General features: G+C 31.4%; 1 long non-coding RNA gene across 1 annotated transcript; it reads left to right on the forward strand.

Annotated features, from left to right (window-relative positions):
* The first annotated feature begins 9077 nt into the window (after positions 1-9077).
* Positions 9078-19995, forward strand: LOC139850371 (uncharacterized). The gene is made up of 5 exons (XR_011760009.1): positions 9078-9435; positions 9918-10051; positions 18808-18862; positions 19339-19403; positions 19779-19995. It is a non-coding gene; the product is annotated as an uncharacterized lncRNA (long non-coding RNA).
* The last annotated feature ends 1385 nt before the right edge of the window (positions 19996-21380 follow it).

Consider the following 21380-nt stretch of genomic DNA (forward strand, 5'->3'; position numbering starts at 1 on the left):
TAATAATAGAAGAGCGCACATATATATATCAAGGTTATAATAAGGTTGTTTCGAACGAAAAGTCAAAGTTGATTTGTTGGAGCTGTGACAAAATTTGCTAATTTGGAAAGGGAATGCAAAGTTATTTTGGGTAATAATAACACTAAAGGAATTAGCACAACTATGTGTTAAACGTTTACTCAGTTTCTGAGAGTTTTTCAGATGCATAACTAAATGCATCAATCTTTTCTCCCGTAGATGAAGTGCGGTTGATTCATCTTCTCGATTGAGGTGTTTTCAAGAATCATGAAAGGTTTGAACGCGGATTATAATTGTCAGGATACAAATGAGGTTTAAGATGAAATCAAGTGGCAAACTTGAAGAATCGTTTAGTTTCATATGTTATAATCAATATTTTAATTCATTTTAATTGTCCAATGTTATTAGTCCACAGTTAACAATCCAATAATTCATATATAGTTTAATATATAATATTCGAATTAATTAATACGTGTCTTGACCCGTATACGTCTCAGACTCGATCACAACTCAAAGTATATATATTATTTAAGAATCAACCTCAACCCTGTATAGAGAACTCGATCATTACTGCATATAGAGTGTCTATGGTTGTCCCAAATAATATATATAGATGGGTCGATATGATATGTCAAAACATTGTATACGTATCCCGATATTTAAAGTACTTAAAATAAATAACAGAAATTAAATGACGATAAATAAAGTGCGTAAAGTAAATAACAGAAAATAAATGACGATAAATAAAATTACGAGAATGTAAATTGCGATAATTAAATTGCGATAAATAAAATGTAATCAGTTAGCTAGGAACAATTAGCTAGGAACAGTTAGCGTGGATTCTTAACAAAGTTTCTCATAGTTAATTTGTTTGTTTCTAATAAATTTTATTTTGTCAAATGTTTTCTTCATTATGCCACTTGTTGGATTCTGATAGATCAAAATCCAAATATGAAATTGAATGAAAATGGTTATTCTGTGATGAACGAATTTGTATGTCTGTGGATGTAATTAGGATAGTAAATAATCGTTGAATCAGATTTGAAGAATGTACAGTGTAATTTATTAATGTGAAATCTAAATATTTCTCGGGTATTACCTACCCGTTAAAATATTTTCACCATTAACAGTTTGTACAAAAGAATTTTTAATTACAATCTTTATGAAAACATATATACATATATATTTTCTTCAAATGTAATCATGGATTTAATGAGTTAATATGATATTAAACTCATTTGATTTATCGTTAGAATAAGAATATATAATCTCTAAAACATTAGAGATTACATAATCGCCATTCCGGACGAAGATAATTGATGTAGAACGATACGTAGAACGATGATTATACTTGAGGTACAGAATAAGATGTTGAGGCATGGATTGTGAAATGTCCCATTCTTATTGATTAAAAACGTTCCATATTAATTGATTTCGTTGCGAGGTTTTGACCTCTATATGAGACGTTTTTCAAAGACTGCATTCATTTTAAAACAAACCATAACCTTTATTTCATCAATAAAGGTTTAAAAAGCTTTACGTAGATTATCAAATAATGATAATCTAAAATATCCTATTTACACACGACCATTACATAATGGTTTACAATACAAATATGTTACAACAAAATAAGTTTCTTGAATGCAGTTTTTACACAATATCATACAAGCATGGACTCCAAATCTCGTCCTTATTTAAGTATGCGACAGCGGAAGCTCTTAATAATCACCTGAGAATAAACATGCTTAAAACGTCAACAAAAATGTTGGTGAGTTATAGGTTTAACCTATATATATCAAATCATAATAATAGACCACAAGATTTCATATTTCAATACACATCCCATACATAGAGATAAAAGTCATTCATATGGTGAACACCTGGTAACCGACATTAACAAGATGCATATATAAGAATATCCCCATCATTCCGGGACACCCTTCGGATATGATATAAATTTCGAAGTACTAAAGCATCCGGTACTTTGGATGGGGTTTGTTAGGCCCAATAGATCTATCTTTAGGATTCGCGTCAATTAGGGTGTCTGTTCCCTAATTCTTAGATTACCAGACTTAATAAAAAGGGGCATATTCGATTTCGATAATTCAACCATAGAATGTAGTTTCACGTACTTGTGTCTATTTTGTAAATCATTTATAAAACCTGCATGTATTCTCATCCCAAAAATATTAGATTTTAAAAGTGGGACTATAACTCACTTTCACAGATTTTTACTTCATCGGGAAGTAAGACTTGGCCACTGGTTGATTCACGAACCTATAACAATATATACATATATATCAAAGTATGTTCAAAATATATTTACAACACTTTTAATATATTTTTATGTTTTAAGTTTATTAAGTCAGTTATCCTCGTTAGTAACCTACAACTAGTTGTCCACAGTTAGATGTACAGAAATAAATCGATAAATATTATCTTGAATCAATCCACGACCCAGTGTATACGTATCTCAGTATTGATCAAACCTCAAACTATATATATTTTGGAATCAACCTCAACCCTGTATAGCTAACTCCAACATTCACATATAGAGTGTCTATGGTTGTTCCGAAATATATATAGATGTGTCGACATGATAGGTCGAAACATTGTATACGTGTCTATGGTATCTCAAGATTACATAATATACAATACAAGTTGATTAAGTTATGGTTGGAATATATTTGTTACCAATTTTCACGTAGCTAAAATGAGAAAAATTATCCAATCTTGTTTTACCCATAACTTCTTCATTTTAAATCCGTTGTGAGTGAATCAAATTGTTATGGTTTCATATTGAACTATATTTTATGAATCTAAACAGAAAAAGTATAGGTTTATAGTCAGAAAAATAAGTTACAAGTCGTTTTTGTAAAGGTAGTCATTTCAGTCGAAAGAACGACGTCTAGATGACCATTTTAGAAAACATACTTCCACTTTGAGTTTAACCATAATTTTTGGATATAGTTTCATGTTCATAATAAAAATCATTTTCTCAGAATAACAACTTTTAAATCAAAGTTTATCATAGTTTTTAATTAACTAAAACAAAACAGCCCGCGGTGTTACTACGACGGTGTAAATCCGATTTTACGGTGTTTTTCGTGTTTCCAGGTTTTAAATCATTAAGTTAGCATATCATATAGATATAGAACATGTGTTTAGTTTATTTTAGAAGTCAAGTTAGAAGGATTAACTTTTATTTGCGAACAAGTTTAGAATTAACTAAACTATGTTCTAGTGATTACAAGTTTAAACCTTCGAATAAGATAGCTTTATATGTATGAATCGAATGATGTTATGAACATCATTACTACCTCAAGTTCCTTGGATAAACCTATTGGAAATGATAAAATTAGATCTAGCTTCAAAGGATCCTTGGATGGCTTGAAAGTTCTTGAAGCAGAATCATGACACGAAAACAATTTCAAGTAATATTTCCACTCGAAATAAGATTGTTATAGTTATAGAAATTGAATTAAAGTTTGAATATGATTATTACCTTGTATTAGAAATATAACCTACTGTAAGTAACAAAGGTTTCTTGATCTTGGATGATTACTTGGAATGGATTTAGAAAACTTGGAAGTAAACTTGCAATCTTGGAAGTATTCTTGATTTTATGAAACTAGAACTTTTGGAATTTATGAAGAACACTTAGAACTTGAAGATAGAACTTGAGAGAGATCAATTAGATGAAGAAAATTGAAGAATGAAAGTATTTGTAGGTGTTTTTGTTCGTTGGTGTATGGATTAGATATAAAGGATATGTAATTTTGTTTTCATGTAAATAAGTCATGAATGATTACTCATATTTTTGTAATTTTATGAGATATTTCATGCTAGTTGCCAAATGATGGTTCCCACATGTGTTAGGTGACTCACATGGGCTGCTAAGAGCTAATCATTGGAGTGTATATACCAATAGTACATACATCTAAAAGCTGTGTATTGTACGAGTACGAATACGGGTGCATACGAGTAGAATTGTTGATGAAACTGAACGAGGATGTAATTGTAAGCATTTTTGTTAAGTAGAAGTATTTTGATAAGTGTCTTGAAGTCTTTCAAAAGTGTATGAATACATATTAAAACACTACATGTATATACATTTTAACTGAGTCGTTAAGTCATCGTTAGTCGTTACATGTAAGTGTTGTTTTGAAACCTTTAGGTTAACGATCTTGTTAAATGTTGTTAACCCAATGTTTATAATATCAAATGAGATTTTAAATTATTATATTATCATGATATTATCATGTATGAATATCTCTTAATATGATATATATACATTAAATGTCTTTACAACGATAATCGTTACATATATGTCTCGTTTAAAAATCATTAAGTTAGTAGTCTTGTTTTTACATATGTAGTTCATTGTTAATATACTTAATGATATGTTTACTTATCATAGTATCATGTTAACTATATATATATCCATATATATGTCATCATATAGTTTTTACAAGTTTTAACGTTCGTGAATCACCGGTCAACTTGGGTGGTCAATTGTCTATATGAAATATATTTCAATTAATCAAGTCTTAACAAGTTTGATTGCTTAACATGTTGGAAACATTTAATCATGTAAATATCAATCTCAATTAATATATATAAACATGGAAAAGTTCGGGTCACTACAGATTGTTGATGGTACGGATGCTGTTACTGATGGTACTGTTGTTGCCGGTGATGTTGTTGAAACTGGTACATTTTGCACCATATTCTCCGAATTGATTATTTGAGCGCGAAGTTCGTTGACTTATTACTCCAGGATGATTGTCGGTCGGAACGAGCGGATGAATAAGGTTCAGAATTGTGGATAGAATATAATCTTGTCGAGTTGCCCTGGAAATGAGACTGAAAATGGTGTCTCGAACAGGTTCGCTGGTAAACGCTTCAGGTTCTTTGTCAAGAGGTGAATTCGGTTGGTGGAAGGGATCGCCTTCTTCGCGTCTCCATTATTTAAGTCGACTACGAACTCATCAAATGAATTGGGGATGACTGATTGGTTGATTCATTCCGGTGACGCTGATAGGTGGAACTCCATATCGGAATATCTGTCGGAATCCGAGAAATTCAAACTGGTTGAGGGATTCATCTCGTACGATTGGAAGAAGGATTTTCGATAAGAAATAGATTATAGAATGTAGATTAGTACCCTGTAATACATAATTTACATATGCATATATAATACTAAAATCCCATAAGTTACGGAGGAATCTACAGAAAATGTCAGGCAAAGTTTACAATAATAGATACACTAAGATATGAATTAGCAGATATGCTAAGATATGAATTTTTGTCCATACACTAATCATGCAATCAATGCAATAAGATGTGTCTAGAATAAGGATGATAAGCAAGTGATTCTCTAAGAGTGATAAGCAAGTAATTTTCAACACGAAAAGATAAGCAAAACTTTTGACATGCAGACACGGTCAAAGTCCAGACTCACTAATGCATCCTAACGACTTATCAGTTAGACACACTATTGCAGACCTGGTTCGCTAAGACCACCGCTCTGATACCAACTGAAAGGACCCGTCCTAATCCATCCGAACGAAGTCCATATCGATTATAAACGATTCACAACAGTTGATTACATCGCGAGGTACTTGACCTCTATATGATACATTTTACAAACATTGCATTCGTTTTTGAAAATATAATCTTTTATTACATCGAAAGTTAACGGCATGCATACCATTTCATAATATATTTAACTATAATTGACTTAATAATAATTCTGATGAACTTGACGACTCGAATGCAACGGCTTATGTAATATGACATGAATGACTCTAAGTAATATCTTTAAAATGAGCAAATGTACAGCGGAAGATTTCTTTCGTACCTGAGAATAAACATGCTTTCAAGTATCAACTAAAAGGTTGGTGAGTTCATTAGTTTAACATAAATAATCATTTCATAAGTTTAATAGACCACAAGATTTCATATTTCCATTTCTCATAAACATACGTCCCATGCATAGAGACAAAAAATATCATTCATATGGATTGAACACCTGGTAACCGACATTCACAATATGTATATAAGAATATCCCAATCATTCCGGGATCCTCCATCGGACATGATATAAATTTCGAAGTACTAAAGCATCCGATACTTTGGATGGGGCTTGTTGGGCCCGATAGATCTATCTTTAGAGTTCGCGTCAATTAGGGTGTCTGTTCCCTAATTCTTAGATTACCAGACTAAAAGGGGCATATTCAGTTTCGATCATTCAACCATAGAATGTAATTTCGATTACTTGTGTCTATTTCGTAAAACAGTTATAAAAGTTGCGCATATATTCTCAGCCCAAAAATATAAAGGGTAAAAAGGCAAATGAAACTCACCTAATGTATTTTGTAGTAAAAATACATATTACGACATTGAATAATGCAGGGTTGGCCTCGGATTCACGAACCTATATCATTCGTATATATATATATATATATATATATATATATATATATATATATATATATATATATATATATATATATATATTAATACATCTACTTGTAATCGGATAATTATATATATATATATATATATATATATATATATATATATATATATATATATATATATATATATATATAGATATATATATATATATATACATATACATTATTATTAATGATCAAATTTTTATATTTGTAACATATATATTTCATTATTAATATATATTCATTTTTGTTATATATAAAAATATTAATTTTCGTTATGTTATATGTATTAAATATATTTTTAATATATATATATATAAATATATATCTTTTGTATATTAATAGTAGTAGTTATAAAAATATCAAAATAATATCAATAGTGGTAAAAATGTTAATTATTATAATACTTATTATTATTAGTAAAGATAATAATGTTAATTATTCTATTAATGATAATGATATTTATAATAATTGTACAAATGTTAATTATAATGTTAATGGTGGTAATGATAACGATAATTAATAATTTTAGCAATACTAATAATGATCATACTCGTTTTAGTACAATTGTAAATTAAAATAATGGTACTTTTAGTTATAATGATAATATTAATACCTTTGTTAATGATATCAATAATAATTCTATGAATTTTATTAATAGCACTTTTTATTAATCTTGCTAAGATAACTATAATGATACTACCTAACAAGAATAATTACATTAATAATACTTATAAGATTAATAATAATAGTAATAATAATCAAGATTACACCACTTATAATTATAATTATACTAATAATAATAATAATAATACTAATACCTATAATACTTATATTAATTATAATAAAAGAATAATGATAATAATACAATAATAAGAATAATAATAACAATATCAAAATTAGAAAGAAAAAAAAAATGGAAATTACCTTAAGAACTCCTTAAAAAGAAAACTGCCACAAGCAAGGATTGAACCCTCGACCTCTCGTAAACCCGAAATATCCCCAAACCACTACTCCGTATCTGTTTTCTCGTTTAATACCCAGGTAAAATAAAATAAAACCCGTATGAAAAAACAGTGCCTTCTTCTTCCCCAAGATTCAGTCGGCCCAGACACAAATCAATCCACAAACTTTGAAATGGTTTTTATAAATTGTAACAGAAATAAAACTCAATTTAATTTGTGTGAATTTAAATTACTAGACAAAAGAAATTTTTTTAAAGAAAACAGAAACTAATTCATTGATGCTCGTCGCTGCTGTACAAAAAAAATATAGATTTTGAGATTTATCACGTTTTGGACGAAGTTTATAACACGAATTAAGTTTCATATTACACCTATAATCTATTGAAATTATCAATTGATCCTAAAAGCTAAACACGAATTCGAATTTTACAAAAAAAGGACTGTTTGACTTTTTCATTCGGTACCTTGACTTTCAAAATTACTAACCAATTTGATAAATTAAAACTTGTAAATCTACAGGAAGATTCATTACACGATCCAGAACACTTCTGCATTTTTAAATCTTTAAGATTAAAACGAAAATTATGTTTTTGATTCTCACCTTATTCTAACGGGGAACGAGGTTTGGTTTAATGAGTTTCTGCTTTAATTCTCGAACGGCAGTCGTAAATTGATAATGATAGTGGTAGTTGATTGTGTTATCTGATAGATTTCTGTATGTGAATTGGGTGTGTCGACACATCCACATGAGCAGAAAGAAAAAAAAACGACAAGGAGGAAGAAAACAATTTAAGCAGGTAGGAATGAATGATTACGAGTTTTATCTGTTATATATCTATATAAGTATCAATATATCTATATAACTGTTCTTTATATAATCTAACTTAGTAAATATATAGTTATAACCGTATAACATTAATTATAATTAATCTTTTTATATAAATGTATTAATATTACTCTTAATATAATTTTATAAATGATAATAAAAGTAATAATATAATGATAATTATATTAATACTACTTAATAACTATAATATTAATTATTATTAGTAAAATTACCTATAATAATAAATAAAAAAAATAATGATAGTAATATGAGGATATTAATAATAACCAACACGTTACTTTTTAATAAGTTTGTTAATAATAATTTATAAGAATGATAGTAATATTATTCCTAATGATACAATTAGTAAATTGTATTATTTTCTAATAATATAAAAAAATTTAATGATAATGAAAGTAATACTATTATCATAACAACTATATTTTAATTTGTGATTACATTTTATGTATTAATATTACAATTTATTACTTATGTAGTGTAATGTTTACAAATTTTATAATATATAATTTAATATTTATGCACTATATACATATTACAATATACATATAATATTACATATATTTATACGTAAATTCATTTTAAATTACAACTTACTTATTTTGTTTCTTATTTTATATATTTAACCCTAAGGTTTAAATTATATTTTATTGTTTTCATTTTATCATATACACATATACATTTATATATTCATGTTTATTTATAAACACATGTTCGTGAATCGTCGGGATTTATTATGTAAAGATTAAGTTTAAATTTGGTCGGAAATTCCCGTGTCATCACAAATTCCTCCCTCAATGTTAATTTTTGTGATCTCGCCTCACACCCCCTAAAATCAGATTCAATTTCCTGATTAAAACTATGTATTAATCACTGGAAACTGATTAACAATTGTTCACGGTGGGATCTCTCAAATATGGAGCGATTGTCGATCCCCAATTTCAACCATTGATTTCATCTATGATTTTAGGGTTTTGCGGCATCCAGGATTTCAGAAAGGCTCGATTCAAAGGATATCAAGCCAATTCAGAACAATCATTCAATTCAAAGAATCATTGATTTCATCTCTGCTTTTATGGTTCTGTGACACTGAGTATTTCAGAAAGGTTACATAGAAACAGATTGTAATACGATTCTTCAACATGTATGTCTAAACGTTTTTTTTTTTATTTCTAAAATCATACAATTAAGAACGCACATGGTTCCAGTTTAGGACTGTCATGTAGATTCAAGATGTTTTATTTATTTATTTATTGAATTTTTCATATTTGGATGAATAGAAATGTCAATTTGTTTAGTTACTTTATGTATTCTGCATTATAATGATGCATAAGAAAAGGCAGTGGAAGGTTCTAGATGTCGTTTGTTCCTCTATAGCTATTGGTGAAGTGGTAAGGGATATGTAAACCCACCTAAAAGGCAAAGAACGCCCGCTAAAAAGTCTTTTGGGATCATAGTTGTGTGACTATATCTTTTTCACAAAGTTCTCTTGATTGCTTACCCGATTGTGTAATACTTTATGTTTTTGAGACCTTTGGTGTTTCTGTTATGGGTAATTATGGGTTTTGTTTATATTTATTCTGAGTTACTTTTATTTTATTATGTTTTTTTTTTGTGTGTTTGCAGTTGCTGGTGCTTCCTCTGTTGGTTTCTTGCAGGCTCATAGTAGTTGTGTTACTACGTCTTTCACGCATACTTCTCCTCATTGCTCATCAGAGAACCTGTTAGTTCATCAACTTTTGCAAGTTCCAGTGGTGAAGGTATGCTTATTTTATATTTTTTTCTTCAAATTTTTCGTACTTTTTGTTGCGAACTCTTTGAATTTGTTAACTAAATGTTTAACAAAGCTTGAAGCTGCAAATGTATCCGTCTATTGGTCTTTCTGTTTTTTTATGGTTCTTGTGTCTCGTGGTGGTGTGTGGCGGTTTGGGCCTAAACGTTTCTGGTCTTTCTGTTTTTTTATCGTTCCGAACTCTTCGAATTTGTTAACTAAATGTTTAATAAAGCATGTGGCACTTATTCTGTAGGATTAATGTGCAAGGTACAACATATAACTATATGGCCAACACCATTTGAGCCTTCGGGGTCACACACATATACACCGAGACGTCAAATAAAATATATATATGATGTATATATATTACTCAAGTAACAAAATAGTAAATCGAAATTAATTCATTTACTATTCATATGAATAGTAAATGAATCGAAATTAATTAATTTACTATTCACATGAAAGCGACATGATAGAAATTATTAAATATAAGTTACATAACATACCCCTGAAGTATTTGTTAAATACGACTTTATGATACATATATTTGTAATTTGAGTTCAAGGGTGAAATAATAAAAATAAAATATCTATATATGGTACTACGGAGTAATTAATCAATCATCTTAATGCTTTTCGATGAACTAAAAAGAAAACACATATTACATATTTTGGTTCATAATATTAATCAAAGGTTGATTAATTATTACTTGGGTTTGGACTAGCATCCATTGACGTTGTTTGAAGTGTAGTGTGGGCTATCCAAAGAGACGATCATACTTTTGATCGTAAGTTTCTCTCCGTCTCAATCAGTTTCTTCAAGAAAGGTATATCGTTTACTCACTTTGTGAATTACATATTTTGACAATTATTAGTGGTGTAACTGGATCATTGGGAAAGATTAATCGTGTGCATGTTTCATTAAATAAGTGAGAATTTAATCTTGTTAAATTTAGTTCATAAAATAATAAAAGATTATTATTTTAACTATCCGCTGCGTTAATCTGTTTTGGTAAAAGTACACACGATATTCCATCAGTGGTATCCGAGCCGCTTTTACACCATCTTAATTGTCGTGTGACTATTCTTTAGATTTAGCTTTGTGGTATATTGGTGAAAGTCGAAACCTTTTTGGTTTTTAAAGTCAACTCGGTTGATCTAGACTTAACCTCATGACGCACAAATATGATTGAAAGAATATCACTATTTTAAATTGTAGATTTAATTGTTATGGCTTGAATATTTATTATAATTGTTGATTGTTTTATTCCATGGTTATACACATGCATTGTAACCATGGACAAGCCATATTTAAGTTTTAATAATGTAGTTATTAAAATTGTGATTGCACACATTGCCCATAATGCCCCGACCTATGTATGATTGTTGTAATTGTTGATTACGGCAATATTATGTCATGTTGATTATTTATTAGGAAGGCCATTTTGAAGCCAAAGTTGTATTATATTTATTTTCCATTTTCATAGTATTGTATTTAAGTTTATTTCAATTTGTAAAAGTACTAGTTTAGTTGTATTTTCAAATTTAAATAAATGTAACAAGATGAAGATTGAAGATAAAATACAACATGCTTTTGGCTTAGAAGATGGCGAACAGGTCAAGTTGACAACAATGGCGTTTGTCAAGTTTTCACTCGATTCTTGAATCAAGTGGGAGCTACGATATTACCCTTAGTTTGACCTCTTGATCCCATGTCGGCTCATGGGATCAAGCATAGGATTTTTGGGCTAGGCTATGTATGTGTGATGCATGGTATAGTTGTGTTTTATTTTTACGCATTTATATTTAATTGTTGATTATAATATATGCTAAATGTTTTTGATGAAAACATTAAATAAAACTAGTAACGAGTTTCAAAGGTTAAAATTGATGATTTTAAAAAGTTAAACTCTAACGAGTTTAAAGTTAAATATTTTTTTTGAAACTCAAATAATATATATGAGCGAAATCTTTTAAAAATGTTTTAAAATGATACACAATGTGTATTTGTTATTTTTTTATATAAAATAAAATAACAAACTTGACGCATAAACACAATCGACATATATAAAATTGGTTAAAATGTTTTTTTTAACAAATTGTAGCGAATCTTGTGTGCATGCATTATTCGTTAACACAAACATTTTTAAAATACCCGTCAAATTTAAGTCATGCCATCCAATGAGCTTGCAAACACTCCTCGTTATTTTTTGATTACGGTGAGACCTAATCGAATTATAGCCACGAGGTGGATTTTCAGTTACGAGTGAGACTAGGCTGAATTTCCACTGTTTCCAAATTGGACGACTTAATCGTATTCACGGTGAGACCTGAGTTCGAGGCAAGGATGGGACAAACATGCCAATAGATAATAGTGGTTTGTTAGACTACACATATCTCAAGGTCCCATAAAGATCTAAGAGTTGCATTTGTGATGCAATTGGTACTCGCTACCTACCAGTAGACTCTATAACTGCTAGCTGATCAACAGATGTAGTTATGGAACCTCTATGTGGATCTTAGGCTTTCGTAAATTAATTGTTTTTAAATATATTAAAACTTGGGTAATTAATTTATTAAAGTACAATATCGAAAATACTAAAATTGAATCTTGTTCTCTTGTAGATGTCAAACAATCAAAACGTAAACCAAATCAACCTCCGTTCTTTGTTGGAGAAGGAGAAACTCAATGGTTCAAACTTCCTCGATTGGCACCGCAACCTGAGAATTGTTCTCAAATTTGAAGGGAAGTTGAACAAAATTGAAGAACCCTTACCCGAAGCTCCTCCTGAGACAGCTACTGCTGCTCAAAAGAATGCTTATCAGAAGTTGTTTGATGAGCAAGAGAAGATAGCTTTAATCATGCTTGCTAGTATGACTTCTGACCTCCAAAAGGAAATGAAAGATCGTACAGCATATGATATGATGACTGAGCTGAAAAATATGTTTCAGAAACAGGCTAGTCAAGAGTTATATGAAACTTATAAGCTTCTTCAAACATGCAAAATGGAGGAGGGTCAATCAGTGAGCTCTCATGTCTTAAAAATGAAAAGCTACATTGACCGATTGGAAAAACTTGGAACTACCTTGCCGCCTAACTTGGCCGTGAACACGGTTTTGGTTTCACTACCAAAATCGTATCACCAATTTGTGATGAATTACAATATGCAAGGTTGGGAGAAATCTCTGGCAGAGGTGCACTCGATGCTCAAAACTGCTGAACAGTATATTCCATATAAGGTTTCCAATCCAGGTGTCCTTATGATTAGGGAAGGTAGGGTGAAACAGAATAAGACGAAAACTTGGGGAAAAGGAAAAGGCAAGTCAATTGCTAAGAAAAAGATTCCACCACCTCCCAAGAAAGAAAACCCAGCGAAAGACGCCGAATGTTTCCACTGTGGAAAGGTTGGCCACTGGAGGAGGAACTGTCATTCCTACCTATCTGAGTTGAGAAAAGGCAAAGCTGGCCAGACCAGCAAATCAGGTATATTTCATATACAGTTATATACTTTTTCTAGTGATTCCTGGATTTTTGATACTGGTTGTGGTACTCACATCTGTAACAATATGCAGGGAATGAGAAGAAGTAAGAGACTGAAGAAAGACACACTAGACTTAAGAGTGGGCAATGGGGCTCGAGCTGCTGTTGAAGCTATTGGCACCTATGAGCTTACTTTAACTAGTGGTCTTATTGTTTTGATGGAACAATGTCATTATGCTCCTAGTATTACGAGCAATGTAATTTCAGTTTCTCTTTTGAAAAATGTTGGTTTTGAACTTACATTTACGCACTTTGGTATTTCAGTTTCTAAGAATAATGTATTTTATTTTAATGCTATTCCACGTGATGGTATTTTTGAAATTGATATGCATGGTGTAATTTCAAATAATAATTCTGTATATACATGTACTACCAAACGAGTCAAGAAAGACTTGAATAATACCTATCTATGGCATTGTCGTCTTGGTCATATAAACAAACAACGCATTTCAAAACTCCAATCTGATGGGATTTTGGAATCAACTGGCTCTGAGTCATTTGATGTATGCGAGTCATGTTTATGTGGAAAGATGACAAAGGCTCCTTTCTCCGGTTTAGGTGAAAGAGCTAAATATCTTTTAGGACTAATACATACTGATGTATGTGGCCCTTTTAGAACTATGTCTAGAAATGGTGAAACATACTTCGTTACATTTACTGATGATTATAGTAGATATGGTTATGTTTACTTGCTGAAACATAAACATGAAGTTTTTGAAACGTTCAAAATCTTCCAAAATGAAGTAGAGAATCAACTTGGAAAGACCATTAAAACCCTTCGTTCTGATCAGGGAGGGGAATATATGAGTCAAGAGTTTTTGGACCACCTAAAGAATTGTGGGATTGTCTCACAATTCACTCCACCTTATACACCACAGCACAATGGTGTGTCGGAGTGGAGGAATCGAACTTTACTTGATATGGTTCGATCTATGATGAGTCTAACTACTCTACCGATGTCTTTTTAGGGTTATGCATTAGAGTCTGCTGCACGCATACTCAATATGGTTCCAACCAAGAAGGTAGATAAGACACCATATGAGTTATGGCATGGAAAGAGTCCTAAGTTGTCTTATTTGAAAGTCTGGGGTTGTGAAGCGTATGTGAAACGTGACACTTCAAACAAGTTAGAACCCAGAGGTATCAAATGTCACTTTGTGGGATACCCAAAGGAAACAATGGGTTACTACTTTTACTACCAAGCTGAAAACAAAGTGTTTACTGCTCGGTTTGCTGAATTCTTTGAAAGAGATCTTCTCTTACAAGAAGTCAGTGGGAGTAAAGTAGATCTTGAGGAAATTCAAGAATCACAAAGTAACATACCTTCTGAAGGCACTAGCCAACCGCACGTTGAAGCTGGACACACTGTTGGTGAGCCAGAACGTGTTGTACCTATACTTCGTAGATCTAGTAGAACTCTTCATCAACCTGAGAGGTTAAATCTTCTGATTAATTAAGATGTACCTCATCTAGTGGATTATGATGAACCCTCTAGCTATGGTGAAGCCATGTCAGATCCACAATCTGACAAATGGGGAGATGCTATGAAGGCAGAGATGCAGTCCATGAAAGATAATCAAGTATGGGACTTGATTGATCTTCCACCCAATTGCAAGACAGTGGGCAGTAAATGGGTCTTTAAGAAGAAGGCTGACATGGACGGTAATGTAAACACTTTTAAGGCTCGATTGGTGGCAAAAGGTTATACTAAAACTCAAGGAATTGATTATGAGGAAACTTATTCACCAGTCGCGAGCATTAAATCAATTAGGATACTTATTGCCATAGCTGCTTTTCATGATTATGAAATATGGCAAATGGATGTCAAAACTGCTTTCCTAAATGGCGACCTAAGCGAGGACGTATATATGGTTCAGCCGAAAGAGTTTGTGAATCCTAAGCATCCTACTAAAGTATGCAAGCTTCTAAAATCTATTTATGGATTAAAGCAAGCATCCAGGAGCTGGAATCTTAAGTTTGATCAGAAAATCAAAGAGTTTGGTTTTTCTCAAAACCAAGATGAGCCCTGTGTTTACATTAGAGCTAGTGGGATTAAAGTTGTCTTCTTGATCTTGTATGTTGATGACATACTACTTATTGGAAATGACATTCCAACTTTGCAAGATGTCAAATCTTGGCTTGGAAAATGTTTTTCCATGAAAGATCTTGGAGAAGCTAAGTATATTCTTGGAATCAGGATCTATAGAAATAGATCCAAAAGGCTTATTGGTTTGAGTCAAAGTACATACATTGACAAAATCTTGAGAAGATTTAACATGTAAAACTCCAAGCGCGGAGCATTGCCCATGCAAAAGGGCATAACCTTGAGCAAGTCTCAAAGTGCTATCACACCTGATGAGATAAGACGAATGAAATGTGTTCCGTATGCTTCGGCTATAGGATCCATTATGTATGCCATGTTATGTACTAGACCTGATGTCTCGTTAGCTTTGAGTTTGACGAGTCATTATCAACAGAATCCAGGTGAAGAACATTGGATTGCTGTTAAGAGCATTCTTAAATATTTGCGGAGAACTAAAGATATGTTCTTGGTTTACGGTGGTTTGGAAGAAGAGTTGAGTATTAGATGTTATACAGATGCTAGTTTCCAAACTGATCGAGATGATTCCCAATCCCAGTCAGGGTATGTCTTTGTCATGAATGGCGGGGCAGTTGATTGGAGAAGCTCAAAGCAGAGCACAGTTGCACAGTCTACAACGGAAGCAGAATACATTGCTTCCTCAGAAGCTGCTCAAGAAGCTGTCTGGATAAGGAAGTTTATTGCTGAACTCGGAGTAGTTCCCAGCATTGAATCCCCTATGGAAATGTACTGTGATAATTCAAGTGCTATTATACTTGCGAAAGAATCACGTGTACGTAAAGGTAGCAGACACATTCTTCGAAAGTTTGACTACATTCAAGAAGTCGTTGAGAGGAATGATATTAGTATTCTAAAGGTTCATACATATGATAATGTGGCTGACCCGTTCATGAAGCCCATGACACACAACAAGCATGATGATCATGCTAGTAGTATTGGACTTCGTTATGCTGCTGATATTTTTAATTTGTAATTTAGTATTTGGATATTTTTGGAACATTAAACAGTTTTATCATAATGAATTGATATATTGATGGTATGATCGTTTTCATATATATCATTGTGTTCTATATTAGCATGTTTAATCCATGAGTAATTGTTGATTATTCAAAATCTCCATAATCAATCATGTTATGGGAATAACATGAATTAAGATTAATATGAAGTTTTGGTTATATTTATTGATGATAAATAGTTAACTTGTTGAGACCAAATTTCATATGTATTCATTGATGAAGAATATTGGAATGACCCAACCATGAGATGTCACTACATGGATCGTAGTCAGTAGTGAATCTTTTAGTAATTATGTCTTTGTGTCCTTAGACTTGAGATGCACGCCCATCTTGATGAGTGTAGCATTGTACTTTGATATGGTTAAACGTTGTCATGAATAAGGCTGTTATAAAGGCCATTATTGGGTATAATGTAAAGCTCATGATAGACACGTGTATGCAATATAGGATTTGTTCCTCCGAAATGTTTGGAGTTAGATACTTTTGAGCTCCTCGATGAATGAATAAGATATTTGTGTGGCCGCACCCAGATGTAATTAAGATGATACTTAATTAATTTGGTGATCTAATTCAGTTCTAAGATCGAGAAACAAAATTGTTAAACAAATGAGAATGACCGATGATCCATATCTCAAGTTTAACTAAAGTTATCTGAAATAATAGGACGAATGACATTTAACACTTACCATAAACAGTTTCGAGAAACTACCCTCACATGAATTTGGGGACAATGACGTGTTGCTAGACGCTTACCATTGTTTGTATAGTTACTTGATGTTGTGCCATGCACAAGTGGGAGTCTGTAGGATTAATGTGCAAGGTACAACATATAACTATATGGCCAACACCATTTGAGCCTTCGGGGTCACACACATATACACCGAGACGTCAAATAAAATATATATATGATGTATATATATTACTCAAGTAACAAAATAGTAAATCGAAATTAATTCATTTACTATTCATATGAATAGTAAATGAATCGAAATTAATTAATTTACTATTCACATGAAAGCAAATTATTAAATATAAGTTACATAACATACCCCTGAAGTATTTGTTAAATACGACTTTATGATACATATATTTGTAATTTGAGTTCAAGGGTGAAATAATAAAAATAAAATATCTATATATGGTACTACGGAGTAATTAATCAATCATCTTAATGCTTTTCGATGAACTAAAAAGAAAACACATATTACATATTTTGGTTCATAATATTAATCAAAGGTTGATTAATTATTACTTGGGTTTGGACTAGCATCCATTGACGTTGTTTGAAGTGTAGTGTGAGCTATCCAAAGAGACGATCATACTTTTGATCGTAAGTTTCTCTCCGTCTCAATCAGTTTCTTCAAGAAAGGTATATCGTTTACTCACTTTGTGAATTACATATTTTGACAATTATTAGTGGTGTAACTGGATCATTGGGAAAGATTAATCGTGTGCATGTTTCATTAAATAAGTGAGAATTTAATCTTGTTAAATTTAGTTCATAAAATAATAAAAGATTATTATTTTAACTATCCGCTGCGTTAATCTGTTTTGGTAAAAGTACACACGATTTTCCATCATATTCAAATTCAGGTTTGTCTCTCTTTTGTAAGCAAATTAACTGCTCCTGTTTATAACTTTATTTTTCAATTACTGGTGGCAATTTGGCCCATATATTCCTTTGCGGTTCGATGTAGGTTATGCTTTATATTTGAGGTCCAAACAAGTAAAATAAAAAATATTAACTTGGAATACATCAAATCTTTTAATTTTGTTTGTTTTAGAAATGTAATTAGCAATATCTGTCATAATCTTTGTCTCAAAAATTATTTAAAAAATTAAGTATATTGGCCCGAACTCATTTGACATGTTAAATAACACAATTTATTTCACATAATTCGTGTAACTAGAACAATATAGTTAGTGGACCATAGCTTTGTAGATATTTATTATGCTCCATTTGTGTCAATTACAATGTATTGTATTTGTGGACTATAGCTTTGTAGAGTGTTATATTACTCCATTTGTGCCAATTACAATGTATTGTTTGTTATTTTACTTGCTAATTGTTCTCCTTGATGGCAGATTCCCATATTTTCAATGAGGTTTGGAGGTCTCCCTTCATCTGAGCTGGCTCAAGGTAAGTCCCATTTCAACAAATTAGTAGACAAATTTTGAAAATTAAAAGACTTGAATACACGTTAGAAGACTTTTAGCCCATAGCTAATTTTGTATATTGTACCATTTTGACTGCTTATCTGTTAAGTAGAACCCACGTTGACATATTTCATGTACTGGGTCGAAATTACCACCTTCTTTATTATAGATAGAGAATCTAATCGATTCTCATGTAAACCTATTTCCAAATCTATACACTCTTAAGCTTAAATCCATATAACTAATCTCCATGTGTACACACATCATCATTAAAATTTTCTATACATAAACATCGTTGCCTTTTTATTATATAAACATATTTTAAATATCCTCATCGTTACTTGCTAATCATAATATACCTTCAGTACAACATTTAATTAGCACAAACAAAATAACAAAGTGATTACAAGTAATAAAGTGTTACACAATAATAGTTATGAATGCTAAACCATGTTCCAGTTTACCGTGGCAAGAGAAAACAAAACTACAAGTGATAAAGTGAGAAGCCTTGGAATTGAAAATGGGTATGTACTTTTTATTGCACTTAACGTTTTCTCATGGATTAACAATTTTTTAGTTATACGATTAATTTGATAGGCACATCTATCATACTTTACATACTATATGCTTACACAGTTATACTTTTAGTTATAAATGCTTACATACTTTACTTACACGGTTATGGTGATACTATGCTTACACGATTATGGTGCCTTTTGTTTTGTTATACTAAAGGATTATAATTAATTATTTAATTGTGATTATGCATATATGAATGTTTATGGTTTTGATCTTGAAAGTACATGTCTGTGAATTTAGTTAGAATTACTGTTAGCACAAACATTTATTTCATAAATTATATTCGTGATGAAGTTTTTCTATATTACTTGCTTTTTCAGGATAACATGGATTCCTATCACTGTAGTGATGATATCAATGAGAATGAAGAAATACCAGAAGGTTGGTGACGTTTTTTTTAGTTTCTTACATGTCTTTTTTAGTGGTTTGTTAATATTTTTTTTTTAAATCTTGGGCTAAAAATTATCCATCACATTGCTTTAATGGATTAGATAGTTATTAGACATCTCAAAGTAATAAAGAATAATATTTATGATATGCAAACTGTACAATAATTATTCATCACATTGCTTGAATGGATTAGATAGTTATTAGACATCTCGAAGTAATAAAGAATAATACTTATTATCCATCAAACTGTTATTTAAACTATTCTTTGTGGCGACCTGACAAAATCGTCATTTGGCGGCGCCGACTACTTAGGTCCCGTTACGTGGTTGTAGTCCCTATATGAGACTCGTTTGACCAAAATTATGTCGCGTTCATTTGAAACGTATCATGCTTGCAAAGTTTAGTTTACAAAACCGTTCGACGACAAGTTTAAGTTTACAAAAAGTATAAAGTATAAATGAAATAACTTGCGACATAATTAGTTGAAAATCACGGTTTCTATAAATAGCGTAAGTATGTAGACAAAAGTTTGAATCCAAAGGTGCTATCACTAGCGTATGTATGTATGTATGTATGTATGCTTGACTCCAAGCAAGTATGAGTGTACGCGGAATCATGTATCAAATAGCCAAGTATGAACCTGAGAAACATATAGAAAACTGTCAACGAAAAACGTTGGTGAAATCATAGGTGTTTGTAAACGTTGTTTTTGAACCACAAGATTTAATATAAGATGATTATCAAAATCATTTGCATTCCAAAGTTGTGGTTTGTATCGCGGGCATCCAATTATCAAACTTAACTGTTTTGCACCCTTTGCGTAGTGTTAGAACATACACTAGGCCCGAAAATATATTTCATCCGCTAACGGTAGCGAACCGTCCGAATGAGGCTCGTCAGGCCCATGTGATCACATAATATAAGTTCACGTTTACACCCTGTAAGTGTAACTAATGATAATTGAATTGAGGCTTTTTGTTCAAACCCGTACGTGGAATGTTCGTTTTCGTACTTGTGTTCAAAGTGTAAAAGTAGGTAGTATAAAACCGTATATGTTTCTCATCCCACGATTTAAAAGTATAAAAGTTGTTGAAAGATGGGACTATGATCTCACCTCGAGTGCACGAGTATAAAAGTACTTCACAAAGTAAACGTGTGCATGATAGTTGCTTAGCCTTGACCTAAACAAGTAAGTTGTATCAATTAACCGGTTACGACACAAGGTCGGGCGAAATGTGTTCAATTAGTCCTATGGCTCGTTACGACTCGATTAAATATAGCATGTGAATCACGTTGTCAAGTTTCATGCAAGAATCAAGTATAAAATAAGATTTGAACGATTGCATAAGTGTTTGGTTAAGTTTGACTAAAAGTCAAACTCGGTCAAGTCAAAGTCAACGAAAAAGTCAACACGTTCGGGTCGGGTCCCGAACTATTTTTCCGAGGTTTTTAATCACATATAAGCATGTTAGAACAAGTTACATGTGAATCGGAGGTGCGTAGCGTAGCAAACATTTTTCTAAATATTGACC

Source organism: Rutidosis leptorrhynchoides, chromosome 5 (genome assembly GCF_046630445.1).
Source record: "Rutidosis leptorrhynchoides isolate AG116_Rl617_1_P2 chromosome 5, CSIRO_AGI_Rlap_v1, whole genome shotgun sequence".
NCBI lineage: Eukaryota > Viridiplantae > Streptophyta > Magnoliopsida > Asterales > Asteraceae > Rutidosis > Rutidosis leptorrhynchoides.